This window comes from Parasteatoda tepidariorum, chromosome 6, assembly GCF_982258835.1.
Source record: "Parasteatoda tepidariorum strain Cologne lab strain chromosome 6, Ptep-v5.0, whole genome shotgun sequence".
NCBI lineage: Eukaryota > Metazoa > Arthropoda > Arachnida > Araneae > Theridiidae > Parasteatoda > Parasteatoda tepidariorum.
In genome coordinates, this window is record NC_141760.1 from 53,893,074 (window position 1) to 53,909,805 (window position 16,732).

General features: G+C 25.8%; 1 protein-coding gene and 1 long non-coding RNA gene across 2 annotated transcripts in view; one reads left to right on the forward strand and one right to left on the reverse strand.

Moving 5' to 3' along the window:
- LOC107453450 (uncharacterized) overlaps nucleotides 1-15,054 on the forward strand; it is a 103,654-nt gene extending 88,600 nt beyond the window's left edge. The window contains exons 2-3 of the long non-coding RNA XR_015434643.1: nucleotides 13,597-13,667; nucleotides 14,839-15,054. This is a non-coding gene — a long non-coding RNA (uncharacterized LOC107453450). The remainder of the gene's footprint in view (nucleotides 1-13,596; nucleotides 13,668-14,838) is intronic.
- LOC107453167 (uncharacterized) overlaps nucleotides 1-16,732 on the reverse strand; it is a 175,894-nt gene that overhangs the window by 70,667 nt on the left and 88,495 nt on the right. The window contains exon 2 of the mRNA XM_043040517.3: nucleotides 7,245-7,328. The gene's annotated coding sequence lies outside the window, so the exon portion shown is untranslated. The remainder of the gene's footprint in view (nucleotides 1-7,244; nucleotides 7,329-16,732) is intronic.

Sequence of the window (16,732 nt, forward strand, 5' to 3'; positions counted from 1 at the left end):
GAGTGCTGTTTTTGGATATTCAATGGCTCTTTCTAAGTTATCAAAATATCAATTATAATTTCAATTTCTACTCATTTAAAATATCTATAAAAGCCTTATAGTATTAAAATTATTTTAAAAATTTAAAATTAAATTAATATCGCTTTTTATTACCTGTTAAGAAGTTATACTAGAATTTTATACAGCATTTATAATAGCAGTTATTTACCTGCTTTATAAATTTTTTAAAAAATTTTTTTACTAAACGAAAGTAACAATTCGTAAATAATACAATAAATAAATACGTAACAATAACAGAAAGTAAACAACATAATTCAATGAAATTTTTGTACCTATCAAATAAATTCAAACAAATTCGATAATTTCCTTTTGTCTACGAACGCAATGTAGTTTTTTTTTTTATGAAATTAAATATTTTTAGAGGGGAATTTTTTATGCTTCATTTGGCTTAATATATTATTATTTACTCAGTTTCAAGATTTTGCTTGAGTAAAAAAGAACACAAATTAGATGAAACATAATATGTAGTAAATTAATTTAGAATTTCAATAATTTTAAGCGCATAAAATTTAAAGTTACATGTCGCTAAAGCTTTAAATTAATGGTGCTTATATAAAGGACGCTATACTGCGGGAGAAACACTTCTTGGCAAATTATATTTAACTAACATTGATATGTAAAGAAAGTAATTTGAGGTTAACCCAGAGTAAACCATAAAATTTCAAATGCTGAAACAATAATTTTAGGATATCAAAATGCAAACAAATTATTGCAGGATTACTTTCTGACCTCGTAATTCTGAATTATCTTGCCATAATTGGTTTGCATTTCGATATTTTGAAAATAATAATAGTAAATCCTGCATTTTAATCTCTATGATTTATTTTTGTTTTACTTAAACTCACTTTTTTTCCTATACTTTAAATTTCAAATCACTACTGCAGCTAAGGCAAAGTTCGCCATGAAGCGTTTCTCTCGTCGTATAGCGCCCTCTTAATTTCAACTCAATTTAAAGTAAAAAACTGACGTTGAAGGGAAAAATTTTAATTGTAAATTGATCCTGATATATTTAATAAAAATCTGCTTTTTTTAAAATAAAAAAAATGAACTTATTTAAAAAGAGAAAAGAGTGGGGAGGCGAATATTTGAGTAAAATTCATGTAGTTCTTTCCCCAACAATACATGATTTAACAAGAGGGGGAGAAATACACAAAGCGGCATCAAACAAAAGAATAAGTGGTTGCTTGAGGCGATGATATTTAGTCATGGAGTCAACGAGGTTCGAAGAATAGATTTGTCTAGATAAGATCCGAAACGAAATGTCTTCGGCAATGAAAAGGTGGAGGGAACATTACCTTCTTTTATCACTGAATTTAATACGTAGATGTTTTGTTGGGAGCAATAAGAACTTTAAATTCTATTCAAGAAAAAATAAGATGAGAAATGTTCGCTAGGGTAGAAAAACAATGGCTGACATTCAACCCAGTTTGAACAACTGTTTCTTTTGGTAGAAGCATGGTAAATGCCTGAAATATCCTTTCAAACATAATACGTAAGTTATGGCAAGACAAAATCCCATTCCTTTCACGCTAAAAAGTAAAAATTTTTTAAAATTTTAAATTGAATGAAATTTTCTGTTTGATCCTAAGAAGAAAATCTATTTTTTTAAAAATATTTATTTGAAACATCAGTTTATAGAAACAAATTACCCATGTCAACAATAAATCTATTCATATCGTTTGATTTAACTTTTTCATTTTGTATTTGTTTAAATGGTTTAAAAACGGATTCATTTTTTTTGTGAAAATTACTAAAAACTTTATCATGACACCTTCATCTAAAGTTTCATTGATGAAAATATCAAAAATCAAATCCTTTAAATAAATATATAGCCATTTAAAGGTCAAAATTTATAAATAAGATATTAAGTAGTCAGTTGTTCATTGATTTATAGTTAACCATTGATCAACTATTGAGTTATTTTGCGTCTCAAGATATTTCATTTCCTTTTAAATGAAATATTTTGAAAAAAGTATGTCTATTTCAGAGAAATAACGTTTTTTTCTTCTGATTTCGTCAATTAAAAGATAATCTTCGCTATTTATTTAACCTAGTGAACCACTAAGATTACAACTTCAGGCGTGAAAAGAACAGCATTAGATCATAAGTTATTCAAAGTGTTTTACTTTACCCACTTTTCTTTATAGATAGTACTAAAATATTGTTGTTGTACATCTAATAACAAAACAAAGATAAATGTCACAATAGTTATTTATTATTATTATTTTTTATTTTCATAACATAAAACGCAAACCTTTATATGTATTTTTTTATCCCTTATTGTCAATACAGAACTAGAATTTAGAAATGCGGCATTCAATTGTTTTTTAAGAAAGAAAATATAAAAGGTAGTTTCGAGTAATAAAAAAATACTACTAGCAATCTGATTGAAAAAAAATACTAGCGTTTGAGACAATAATCTTGTATTATTATTAAGACAATTGCATTATAGAATGAAAACTTTGATATCACCTGCACAAATACACCTGATTACTCAAAATGTAACGTATGTCACGATAGTACCCCATTTTTTCCCTCTCAGATATGCTGTAATTCCTTCCGTGATTTTTTTTCCCTTAAAAGACAATTACTGTTTAAAAGAAGAAGGAAAAAAAGTTACTCGATTCATTTGAGGAAATCTGGAGCCTTCTTAACATAGTATTTATTCCACGTGATGGCGTTACTAGTTTTTGGTTTCAAAAAAGAAAAAAGAAGTTATGAAGAAAGCAACTCACTAACTATTTTCGTTCTAAAACTAGCTTTAAAAATATTAGTTCAAGTTTGCCGAAATGTACATTGTTCTACATAAGAAGGAGAACAATGCGTATTCGACAAATCCACAAAATTGCATGATACACGATCCATATTTGAAAGTTAGTTAGATATCAAATTTGAAAAAACGATACACGATTCCATTTTAAAGTTAAATTTAACCTTAATCGAAAAGATAAAAAAGAACATTTATTTTGTGTGTTATTTAACATTTATTTTGTGTTTTAGAGTAAACCGTTTCAACTTTTTAATTATGACTGAAATTTCGAGCAAATAAAATAAGTTATGTAAGTACATATAAAAAAATGAATGTTTCGTACCATTTATTTTCATTGTAAATAATTGTTTTTCATTGTAAATAATTATAAATCAAATTCTCCCATTGTACATAATTTTTTTTTCTTAATTTCTTCAACAGTAAACCAATTATATTCACTGAAATTCACTGATTGATTGTCTATTGCCACCTATGTCCTCTTATCAATCGAGTGCCTCTATTTATATATTATTATACTCTAATATATTAGCTTAAGTATATGTACGCTCTTTAATGATGGCGGGTTGGATCTATTGAATAAGTTGGGGGTCATATTTTTTCATTTAAACAGTTTTTTTCATAGCATGCCCAAATGTTGGAATATTCAATTTCATCTTGAGATGCACAGTGCGAAAATAAATGGCAATAAACAAATAACAACACAGTGACAAAAAAATGACAATTAGTGAACACACTAAAAATTCTTTAATCTCCTAATGATCGTATTTTCACTCAGTAAGACATAAGCGTAAAGGCTCGAGAGATTTTAAAATATGCAAAGTAGTTTGCATGAATGATATTTTAAGTCACTGAAATCAGTTAATCAGTTATTAAAAATATCGAGTCAAAACCGATTTGTACCTGATACGTACTGAAATTAGATACGTATCAGGTACAAAAACGTACTTCCTCTGAATGAACATACCTTTTTTTCGGACAGATTTGGATTTCTGACCCTCAAAATATGGGCGGTAAGCCATAATCTGGAAAATATGGTCTCAATAGTTTAGACAGGAGAGTGATCGTTAATTTGAACAACTTAATGTTAATTTTACTTTTGCATATTTCGCTATATTTGGAGAACTTTTTAAGCGAATCGAAAAATGTTTACACAAATTATAAACGTATCTTATCGGAAGATAATCTGAAGTAAAAATAATTTTTAATAATTATTCGTTATTATTATATATATTGTATGATATTGTAAAATTAAATTGTAAGGTATATAAATTTTTACACCATTTTGAAGTTCGTAATATAAAATGACGAATAGTACTTTTAAAGTGCGTGAAAATCCAATCATTAGATCTGAAGTTATTCGGGGTTTTAATTTATTTATTATTATTTTTTTTTTAATTTCGCACACTGTACGTATGTTTGACTGTTCTGCAACATATGTACAGTCAGGACATCTTGTTTGTAAAAATCCAATATTTATTTAAATAAATTTTTAAAATTTTTCTACAATTATTTTAAAAATTTAAGTAAAATTATAATGTAAGTTATACAAGAAAAAAAAACAATCGAAAACATACGAAAGTTAGTTTATACGAAAGTTAATCCCAATTTAAATACTTTTAAGATATGTATCTCTGAAGATGGCAGTGTATTCTACCAAACCTTTTTTTTTTTTTTTCACAATATTACACATTAATAGCGTTTTTCGGAACAGAATGTGTTTGCAATGTGTTTCATTGTTAAACTATACTTTGCATGATACTTTTGGCTTACTTTATAGATGCATAAATAGTTCAGTATAAATCGCTCTTAATATATATTTGTGAATCCTTACAAAAAATAAAGTAAAAAAGAATGCATTTTCGGGGTCGCAAATTTGTATTAAAGTGAACAGAAAAAGAAAAAAACGCTATTGGAATTTTTAAAATCACTAGTGAAGAAGGTAGTTTGAAAACATCAAATTTAATTTTATTGTTGAGGGGTACTTAAAACTATTCCTAATAATCGCTTTTTAAATTCTCTTTGGTACCTTTACCAAACGGTTTTCGATGTTTTCAATCCTGCCTTCTAATTGATAATTTGTTACATTTCAATAACGTTTTTGTTTTCTCTATCCTATTTTCGACAAGAATTTTAAAAATGTATATTAGTAATGGTTATTATAGAACAATTTACGTAACGTTTGGTATATATATTGTTGAAGAGATTCTAAAACGATTTTGCATGCTCTTTTATTACATATGTTTGTTTTAATAATATATGGTCTAACAATAAATTCAAGAGTCTATTTCCAAAAACATTTAGCTCAACGCTTAATGCAGCAGCATCTATCATTAGCTTAAAAGCTGGTATTTGAATAAATAAACCGAAAAAAAATTCATGAAGTTATTTAAATCTGTTTTAAATAACATTGAATATAAAAATATTTATCACACTTTGTATTTTTAAAGATGAATAATATTTATTACCGAAAGTTTAAATAAATTTTAAAGTGTAATTGAAGTTTTGTCAAAAAGACATGATATTGGTATTCTAACCTTTCACGAGTCTTCAGTTTGCTTGAATATGTTTAAGATCATATTTGAATATTTACGGTATCTAATTACAGTAATAAAAAAAGATAGTAATGTACTGGTATAGAAAAAAGGAACATGAAGTTTTACGTAGGTAATGAAAGAGACTTTATATCTTCGAAATTCAATGTATTCATTTGAGTTTTGGATTCTGTCAAAATATTTTTTTTTCTGATTAAGTTGGTAAAAAAATCAAACATAAATAATTTGCTTGACATGAATCGGCACGGAGTAAAAAACGTAATTTCTTAAATTTTTTTTTCTCTTGATATTTAAATATATTCCTCTCTTTTAGTTATTAAAATAAATGCATTTTAATATTTATTTTATGGTAAATTATCTGTTTTTGCTTGAACTATTTGAGCATAGGCTTTTCAAAAAGTAACGCTATGCATACAAGTTAAAAAAAAAAAAAAAAATGCAGATATAGATAATTAGGAAATCAGCGATCAATATTTGCTGATAATTTATTTTTGCTAAACTTAAACATAAATCTTCAAAAATGCTTAGATGGATAGCTGAAGAAGGGAACAATCATGCTCGTTTATATTATAAATATAACGTCATTATAAAAATGCATATATATTAGGATATTCCTTTTGGCATATTGCATTTTATTTCATCATTTATAAGAAGCAAAATTCCGGCAGATGATACATATATATATATATATGTATGTATGCATATATATATATATATATATATATATATATATATATATATATATATATATATATATATATATATATATATATATATATATATATATATATATATATATATATATATATATATATATATATATATATATATATATATATATATATATATATATATACACAAGAAAACACGAAGAAAGTAAAGAAAAACAACAAGTCTCATTTATTGCGCTTAAGCTGTAAGTAAACAGAACCCATTAGATAAGTTCAAAATGAAGAATAAAACAAAGAAAAATTAAAAACATATGAAAAAAGGGGGGAAATAATAAGTAAAAAAATAACAAACAACAGTATTAAAGGGAAAAAAAAAAAAAGGGATGAAATTTTATTTAAAAAACTGGGGAAAAAAGATATAATCTTACATCTTTTTTTTCCGGTTTTTTAAATAAAATTTCATTCTTTATTTATTTATTTTTTTTTAATACTGTTGTTTGTTACTTTTTTACTTATTATTTCCCCCCTTTTTTCATATGTCTTTAATTTTTCTTTGTTTTATTCTTCATTTTGAACTATATATATATATATATATATATATATATATATATATATATATATATATATATATATATATATATATATATATATATATATATATATATATATATATATATATATATATATATATATATATATATATATATATATATATATATATATATATATATATATATATATATATATATATATATATATATATATATATATATATATATATATATATATATATATATATATCGCACCTAGGCAGGAAAAGTGACACAAGTCAAAGAACGGCAATTTCGAGGTTACGTCAATAAAAAATATGTACCAAGCTCAAAAAGTGTCTCATGTCTAGATTGAGCTCAAGATTGTGCAATTTCAGGATGAGTTTTATTGCATTCTTTTAGTTGATTTTTCTCAAATGCTGCACTTTAGAGTTATGACATTGTTCTTGCCGGGGTGGTTATATTAATACAATTTTTGGCATTGTTTATTTTTGGCATGCGGAGGGTTTGAGACTTGATACAGCAAGAAAAAATAACACACATTTTATTTCCTTAGAAAGATTGAGTTGAATTGTTTATGGATATTCTGCAATAGAGAAATAAGGAATCAGTTCAAACAATCAGATTAATCAAAACTTACATTTTCATCAGGCCATCGGTCTCAATCTCACTATCTTCCTGCCGGGTAAAGTTACGGTACAATGCTTCATCGCTTCTAAAGATTCTAAAAGAATAAAAAAGTTACAATTTGTATTAATATTAAAAGGTCATTTAAACAATTTCACGAGATCTGCATTAACCTTCAAAAGAATTAAAATAATATCATCCTAAAGCTTTGCACCTCGTAGTTTTTTGTGCCAATGATACTAATAGTAAATAATAATTAAGATTTTTACTTCATCTTGTATTAGATGCAGACGAAAACCATAATTTTTTTAAAAATTACTTAATTTCTAAAATTCTCAATTTTTATATTATTATGACAAAAAAAATTTATTGATTAGTTTTCCAAAATGTTATGCATCGAAATATCTATGATCTTTTATATTTTTGCTTTGAGGAATTTATGAAAATTACAAAAACTTATGAAGTTTCACACCATATTGAGTCCTTATTTTTAAATTTCGCTATTCAATCATACATGGTAATATTTTAAATCTTTTTTTCAAATTTAAGAAAAATTAACATTCATGCTTAATTCAAACGTTAAAACTTACAAAAATTAATTTGAATTACCTTAATTGAAGTATTACTTTAACCCAACTTAAAGAAAGTTAAAGAACAGTTAATTTTATTATTTGAATGCAGTAACTATGTTTTTAAGTAGTAAAAAGTGTGAGAGTTATCATTAGCAGAAGAACAAAACTGTATCAATTATAATTCTTATCGATTATAAAATAAATCTTAATTGTACTTAACGAATTTAAACTAACTCTTAATTGTACTTAACGAATTTAAAATAACTCATCTACTTTACAACATATAATGTAAAAAAGAATAAACGAAACTACAGAAAATAAACAAGCTCATAATGCCAAAACCGAAAAAAAAATCAGTCCTAATATATATGTTATAATATCAATAATAAAATAATATATTAATAATAATATATTGATAATAACATATTAATAATAATATATTAATAATGATATATTAATAATAATATATTAATAATAATAATATTAAAAATATATTTACTTATATATTTATCTCTATATTTTTTTTATAAAATTTGAGTTTCATAACTGAATAATACATAATGAGAAGCATAAAATAGAGTAGAATACTGCACTGAAAAATTCTGTTGATGTTTGTTTTAATGAGTTTTCAATTTTATGTTGTGTTATGAGTTAAAGTTACGAACAAAATTTTATAATAATCTCTTCCTTTTATTTATATATTTATTACATGTGAAAGAAAAAAATTATAAATTTAATTCATGTACTTGCCTTAAATAGAAATTTACTCTTAATGAAGAGTTGAAGTTGTAAACTAGACAGTTTTTAATAATTGTTATTGTAATATTTTTATATATATTTTAAACATGGAGATCGTATCTAAACAGTCTCTAAATCTATTACTTGTTATTTAAATATAATTTTAATATTTTTATGTTATAAATTAAAAGTAAACAAACTAAATCTAAACAGTTCTAACTATTTCTTATTTGGGTATAATTTTAATACTTTTACATTATAATTTAAACGTGTAAATAAATTTAACAGTTTTTAGTAAGAAAAAAAAAAAAGAAAAAACATTGTAAACTTTACAGGAAAAATTCAAAATTACTTTGGTGCAGAATGGCTGCTATAATATATGAACTTTAAATAGCTAAAACTGTGGTATTTACCTCTTCTTAATCCCTGAAAGTGTATAAATAAGTGGGGGGAAAAACGTTTTGTCATTGATAAAAAAGTATGGTTAAAACTATACGAATACGGTAACATTTACCGCATTTCTGGCTCTATGGAAACACCAAAAAGCTCGGTACTTTTTATCGAAGCTTTACGGTGATAATTTTGGTATAATTACAAAATAAAATATTTTTTTATAATGGCTGATATAATTTGATAACTGCGGTAAAATTCGGTAATTTTATCATGATGCCCTGAGAAAAAAAACTGAAAAGGAGACTGATACCACACAGAGAAAAAAAAGTATTGTCAAAACTACCAGAATATGGTAAAATTTACCGCATTTCTATCTCAATGGGAATACCGAAGAGCTCGGTAATTTTTATTAAAGTGCTTTGGTAATAATTTTGATAAAACTAAAAATTAAAGATGGTTCTATAATCTGCAATAAAATTTGGTAATTGTGTTCAAATTTGATAATTTTATTATGATACCTTAAAAAATTACATAAAAACCATTTATTTGATCAAATTTACTTTTCAATTATGTATTTACTAAATGAGGTATAATAAGAGCTATAATTTTAAAAACCAGAATTACTAATAAACTGTTACCATATGAAAGGAAAAATTACCAAATGAGTGGTTTAATACGGCATCTTTTGGCATTTTTTACTATAATTATGCTTTTTTTGTTTATTTATTTCTTTTCCTAGAAATGTGATTACCATACAGTACAGTGTAATTTTACCAGAATTTTTTTCAACGTGTGTGTAAATCTTGAATCGTTCTAAAATTAATATGCTTGCATCATTTTAAACCAGCAAGCTAGCAATGTACAATTTGAGTGGTACTAACATTTCATACGATTAAATTAACTTAAATATTATTGAATAATTGCATGTCAACAGATGCAACTCTGATTAATAGCTGAACAGTGCTTTTTTTATTTTCTAAATCCATTCTCTCAAAACGATATAAAAAAATTTATACAGAAAATAATTTTATTACTTTTATTTGAAACGGTTTTTACTTAGTCTCTTAAACTATCATCAAGTTATTATGTTCAAATCTCTAGCATATGAAAAATAAACATTTTATTATAAACTTCGAAGCATTTTAACATATTTCATTTGTCAGGGAATAGTAAATATTAAATTACATTTGAAAATTAAAGTCATGAACTAAAGTTAAACATGAATATTTTGTTCCTTCTCAGAAAGTAAGTTTTAAGTTGTCTAACATCATAATATTTGTCAAAGAATTGTGGTAATTGTATAAATTTGAATTTCTCTCTTCCATATGAATAATGTTTGCTTATTTGTACGTTCTCTTTAGTCACTTTCCACAATTTTCTACAAAATAGTTCTTAAATTTAAAAAAATAAATTATTATTTCAAATGCTTTAAAATCCTTATATAATGCAGTAAAAATTTAATTCTATTCTTCAAGCAATTTCTTCTACATATTACAATTAGAACTTAAAGCACATGCTTGCCGCTTAAAATACGATTCCAATTTTTTTTCATGTTATGATTTAACAAAGTATTTGTGTTACAGAGCGAAAATCAAAGCTTTAAATTGTGCACAATCGCAGCACAATTTTCAGTGTGCACTCAATCTTAGACCAGATCATAACTGCAATTTAATTAAAGTTTTATTAAAATATTACCAACCAGATATATTAATACATATGATAATAAAGCAATTTAGCTCTAAAACATCTATGCTTAAATTTTTGAATTCAATAGGTAATTGATACCTAAATAAATAAAACTTTCAAGTATTATAAAATAATAAGAAATAATAAGTATTTGCATTCCAGTTATTAAAATAATATAAATAAAAACATATTGCATGATAAAAATTTACTACACATATTTGTTGGCTATCTACTTATAAATAAAAAAATAAATAAAATTCGAACCCCTATCGTTTCCACCTTCGTAAACCACAGCCGACCCACCAGGAGTTTACCAACATGATTGTAGCCAGGTAAGCGGAAGGTTTGATTCTTCCCTCTAAACCTAAGAAGGTAAAGCTGGAGAAAAAAAAAAAGAACCCTTTGACCTGTACGCTGCAACGATCCCTCCTCATTTCAGACTATTTCGAGGTAAGTCAAATTTAGACTTTAGGCTGGGGTGCCCAAAGTGGGTCAACATTTTTGCCTATAAGGCGGGTAAAACAAAGTTAGACATTTTCCCCCTCTCATCTGCAACTTGTGTTATTTGAACCAAGCTTGCCTACCTATGAGTTACGTCAATATGTTGCACATTTTATGTAACCATTTTTCCTTCTAACTCTTTCAGAATTCCCACCTTTATGAATCCATCAGCTGTATGGATGAATATTCTATACTAAATCTATGAGAAATATAGTTACATCAATGCTGAATTTTAAAATTCAGCATATCGCTCATGGGCTGCAATAGTGGCACAACTATAAAAAAAAAACACGCGCTTTAGTCTAAGAACAGATGTAAATATGAAAATACACACTCCTTTCATCAGCAGCAATACTAGCACAACTCATCATTCAACTTGAAGGTAATCTTCGTTTATACAAACTAAAACATTTCTTGTGCATTTTCCTTAGCAATGAAAACTTTAAACCCACTTATCTCAAAACATGATTTTTTGAGTTGTACCGCTATTGCAGTCCATGAGCGATATATTTTAATAAATGAATTATTTAAGAAACTTATTTATTAAAAATACACATAGAATTAAAAATTGATTAACTCTTCTAAAATGTATATGTACTTGCATTTATTTTAAGAATTCCCTCAAAGATAATTTCTTACAAATAAATAAACAAGAATAATGAAATAAATAAAAAAATAATTAAATAAATAAGATAATTATTTAAACCAAATGTAACGTAAAACTTAACTAAATTATTAGTTGGTTAAATATAAACAAATGCTTTGTAGTAAGTTTAACTTGGTAAGAAAAAGTTAAAGTGATGTAACAGACATTCGTAATACTTAATTGATTTTATTTTATGTTAATTTTCCAATTTAGATAAATTTTTCAAGTAAAATTTGCGTTATGAGAAAAGCTTTAATAAAACTTCTTAAATATATGAAGAAGAAAAAATAGATGTTGACTACATTCTCAGGAAAAACTGATTCAAATTAGAACGTAATTGGTACATCGAAACATGATATCGTGCAAATTTCTATATGCGTATCAGGCAACTTTTCGATGCGCATTAAACTTTAAAGTGACTAAAAATCACTTCATTTTAGAAATTTTTGATAACAATGTGTTTATTATTAAAGATGATGATTAAGTGGCTAAAGATGTATTTTATACTATAGTGGAGGAACTAACTAAAGTAGGATGTATTTTTAAGTAATTATGCCTCCAGAATGTCGCCATTTCCCCGAAAAAGCATCTTATCACAGTCACTAATTACATTTACTATGAACAATGGGTATTTTATTTGATCAAAAACTGCAACGAAAAGCTACTCCCCCCTCCGCAATGATGATTTCTTTTTTTTCTTTTTTTTAAATTTCAATAAATTAATTCCTTAAAATTACTATTTGTTTTGCATTAAATATTACTTTAAAATTTCAAATTAATGAATCTTCTTTCTAAATTTACAGCTAAACTGTAACTTCAGCTAAATTTTTTGTGACAACAATACTACTTATTGTTTTGATAATAATGTTAGCTAGGAAACTTATTAAGAAAAAAGTTTCTCAAAATATAGAGTTTTATGTCAGCAATCGTTTTTTTTTCCTCCAAAAACACCGTTTATCGTTTTAAAACTTATACTACTTGAAAAAACCAATGTAAAGCACTTTAAAAAAATACACAATTCCCTTTTTGCAAATAATTTTATTTTTTCAAAAATACTGCTTATTGTTTCTAAAATTTTTATTAGTTGAAAAACTGATAGGATGCGTGTTAAAGGCAAGAAACACATCATTTCGCAATCAGTAAATAAAAAGAGAAGGAAATAAATTGAACAATGGAGAAAAAAAAAGTTAAAAATTGCTTTCCATGCTTCATTTTTTTCACTTATGAAAGCGAAATTTACTTCCGCTTTCCACAAGTGAAAAGAAGAAAAAAAATTCGTCTACCCTTTCGTAATCACTACCACAGGCGGTCATCATCAAGACGGGGACAAGGCCGTCTGAAGATATAAACCAAGGTCGAATATTAGATACATCTCAAATAAAACAACAAAAAATTGGAAAAAAAATTTGAGCTTCTTTGCCGACTGCCACACATAACGGGCACGTGTTGTTGCTTCAAGGGGTTAACGGTCTCTATGAGGCAATGCTCGCAATCGGCCTTGGTTTGGGGCATTGGCACAGCTTCTCGCACACCAGGAAGGATTGGATCGCACTTTTTTCAATGATTTTTTTCAAGAGTTTATTTCCCCCCTTTTTTTTATCTGCTATTTTTTATCACCCTCTTTTTTTATTTCATTTTTAGTCGGTTGATAACATAAGAGTTAAGCTTTTTTTTATATTCCTTTCTCCTCACCTTTTTATACTTTTTTTTATTCGAATAAAAAAATAAAAAATAAAACTTTCACTGATTTTGAGACATGTGAATTGGATGTGTTATTTGCTTCCTAATAAAAAAAATTATGAATTGTTAATATTTTTTTGATGTTTTAGATAAGATGAGTTTGTTCTTTTTTCAATGGAGCCAAATGAAATCTAAAATACCATTTTAAACATTTTAATCAGTAAGTTAGTATTATTTTCTTCTTTTTTTTTTTTATCTTTCATTTTTATCAATGAGAGCAATATCGAAAAATTGCAAAGAGAAGTATAGAGTAATTTACAAATTTAAACTTAAATACTTTTTTAACGCTTACACCCAGTATTTCGTTATTTCCCTTATCATCTGTCTTTCATTTTTCCTTATTATTTTTATTCAGGAAGAAAATTAACTTATGGGGCAGCGTATAATAAGTTAAAATTAATTGTACGTTGTTGTATTATGCAGAATTAAAAAAAGAAAAGAAAAAAAAACACATTTGAAATTCAAACATTTAAATGATAAAGATTCTCTTTCCCGTTCCTAATCATTTTAACCTTATCTTTCTTTTCCTTATTAACCATTAAAAATGGCTTTAATGTTGTTAAATAAACTAAATTTTGTTGTAGTTATGTAACTTAGTATTATCACGAATCGGCTAAATTATATTCAACTTAAAATAATTTAATCAAATAAACTTGTGTTGTGTAAAATACATATTTAACATGTTTAGAAAAATATAAATATTTAACATGTTTACAATCAATGAGGAGGAGGCGATGAACAGGAAAAAAGAAATACTTTTTCGAGACGAGAAATAAAATAAAAACTTAGCTTATTTTTTAAACATTTTTACAGCAAACCGTACAAGGAATGCAATTATGATTTTTATTTTGAGATTCTTTGCAGCTTCTTACAAGCATCAAAATAATGATTAAACTTTCAGAAAAAATTATAAATTTGAGTAATATTTACTTATGCCCATAAATATTTATAATACCGTCAGTTTGGAGACGCCGCAGAAGTAACTTTGGTCATTCTCTTAAAAAAAAAAGTTTGGGGTTCAAAAACCAGTTATTCGTTGGTTTTTAAGAGGTCTGAGGAAAATAAATCAGTGATGGGGAGTAAACGGATCAACGGCCCCTGGCATTCGATAAAAGGGACTACCCAATCGAAGATTTAGGACAAAATTTTTTAAACTGAGTTAGTAAAGTTTTATAATAAATGAAATACATGAAATACATTTATAATGCGTAAAAATGGATATAAAATATTCTTAGAATATACATCCTCCATTTATTTATTTATTTATTTTGCATTTTGTTTTAATTGGCTTCTTTCCTCCGTTATTGATTACATCCTTATATTATTTTCAGAAGCATCTAGTTAAGAAGATTGCCCCTAGGATTCCCACACTCATACACGCACTTGGTTAGTTGTAATGATCGCCAGGTTGGTGAAGAAATGCTTTCATTTCGTGGAAGTTTATTTCGTGGAAAAATAATTCGTGCTAAAAAGCTGTCATCAAAGTATCCTATGTTCTAATTAGCTGACTTATACATGTCTTTAAGCAAATAAAATTTTATAATGAAGTTTGAGAACTTATTTTTCTAGAAAATATTTATAAACAAATAAACAACCTTATTTGTTCATTTTTCCCCCCGCTTCCCATATTCGGTCGACCCTACTTGTAAAATATCGAAGTGTTTTTTCTTAAATAATCCTTACATCTTCATAGCCCATGATATAAAGAGAATCTGTACAGCGCTGAAAGCTGAATGAAAAAAATTCTGAAATCTAAGTATAAAAAAGCTGATCATTAAGTAATGAAAAACTAAACACAGTTCTTTAGTGCTTTATATTATTGTTCTTATGTATGTATACGTTTTTTTCAGAATTTGAAATTTTAAAGCAGGTTACCAATCTATAAATATTGAAGAAATGGATAAATGGAACTATTTAATAAAACATTTTTCTTATTTCCCATTCTTTAAAGTTTTTTTTTCTTCTCAAAATTTTATTAGTTTCATGAATTTAATTTTTTTATGTATTTTATTTACTCCAGCTCTAAATAGCTCTAAAAGACTTCGCCTCTTGTTCGCCTCCCTCACCAAACCCCTCATTCATCATTGTTTTTTTCTTCTTCAAAGTCGATTAAAAATATCATATTGCTTCTAAAATACTTAGTTATTATGCTTTTTTGTTTGAACATTTTGTAAATAAGTTAATCGTTATGACATGAAGGAATATCCATATTTGAAACATAATCAAATCTACTTGGAAAAAAAAAATTAAACTTAAAAGTAAAGAACGTGAGACACAATTAAAAGTCATGAATGAGAAAAAATTTACTTGATAACAACATATAACGATAACTTAGTATCATATAGCAGTTCGAATTCGAAACAGAAATCTTTCTTGAGCCTTTTATTTTATTAAAAATTTTGATACAAATATTAATCTGGCCACTTTTTACCTTTCACTTTCCTTTTTTTTATTATGCTTATTCATTCTTTTCTTTATTTTTTTTTTATAACAAGTCTTATTTCTTTTGACATCATAAGCGCAAGGTAATAAAATAAAGATCGCGAGAGAGTTAAATGCTTCTAAAACTATGGATATATAGTTATTATTTAAAGAAAATGAAGTAAAAAAATGCGAAAAGGCACTTTACATTGTTGAAGTATCGAAAAAACAAACTCACATTAAGTAAAAACTCAACTTAAGTCAAACTCACATTAAATGAAAATAGACATTTCAGCTCTCGTCAAATTTCAACTTTGTAATTGCATTTTTACGAACTGAAAAATGGTTCACGTGATATATCTTTTTTTCCTCCGAAATTAACAGTTAATATTTTACGAACTATATCTAATGTTATTTTTTTACAATTTAGTTTTTTTTTTTTTTTTTTGCATGTTTCTATAAAACTTTGTAATTTCAAGTTATTTTATAGTTTTTGCGCTGGTAAACCGAGTGTAAAGTAAAACAAAAAAAGCGTGAAAAGAATTCTTGAAAGAAGCACTGAAATTGTAATAACTTTGGAAAAAATTGGAATTTTTTTTAAGAAAAAGAAGAAGAAAAAACTGGTGTTAAGTTCATATTTAAACATAATTCTTTTAGAATATCAAATTTCAAATCCATCGTTGCTCCCCATCAGCGCATGATGCGCTTTTCTGTAGTCATAGTTCTCAAACTAATTATCGAATATTTTAATATTTCATTGTACACTTTATAAATTTTCTAACCACCATCATAATTTCAAGTTAG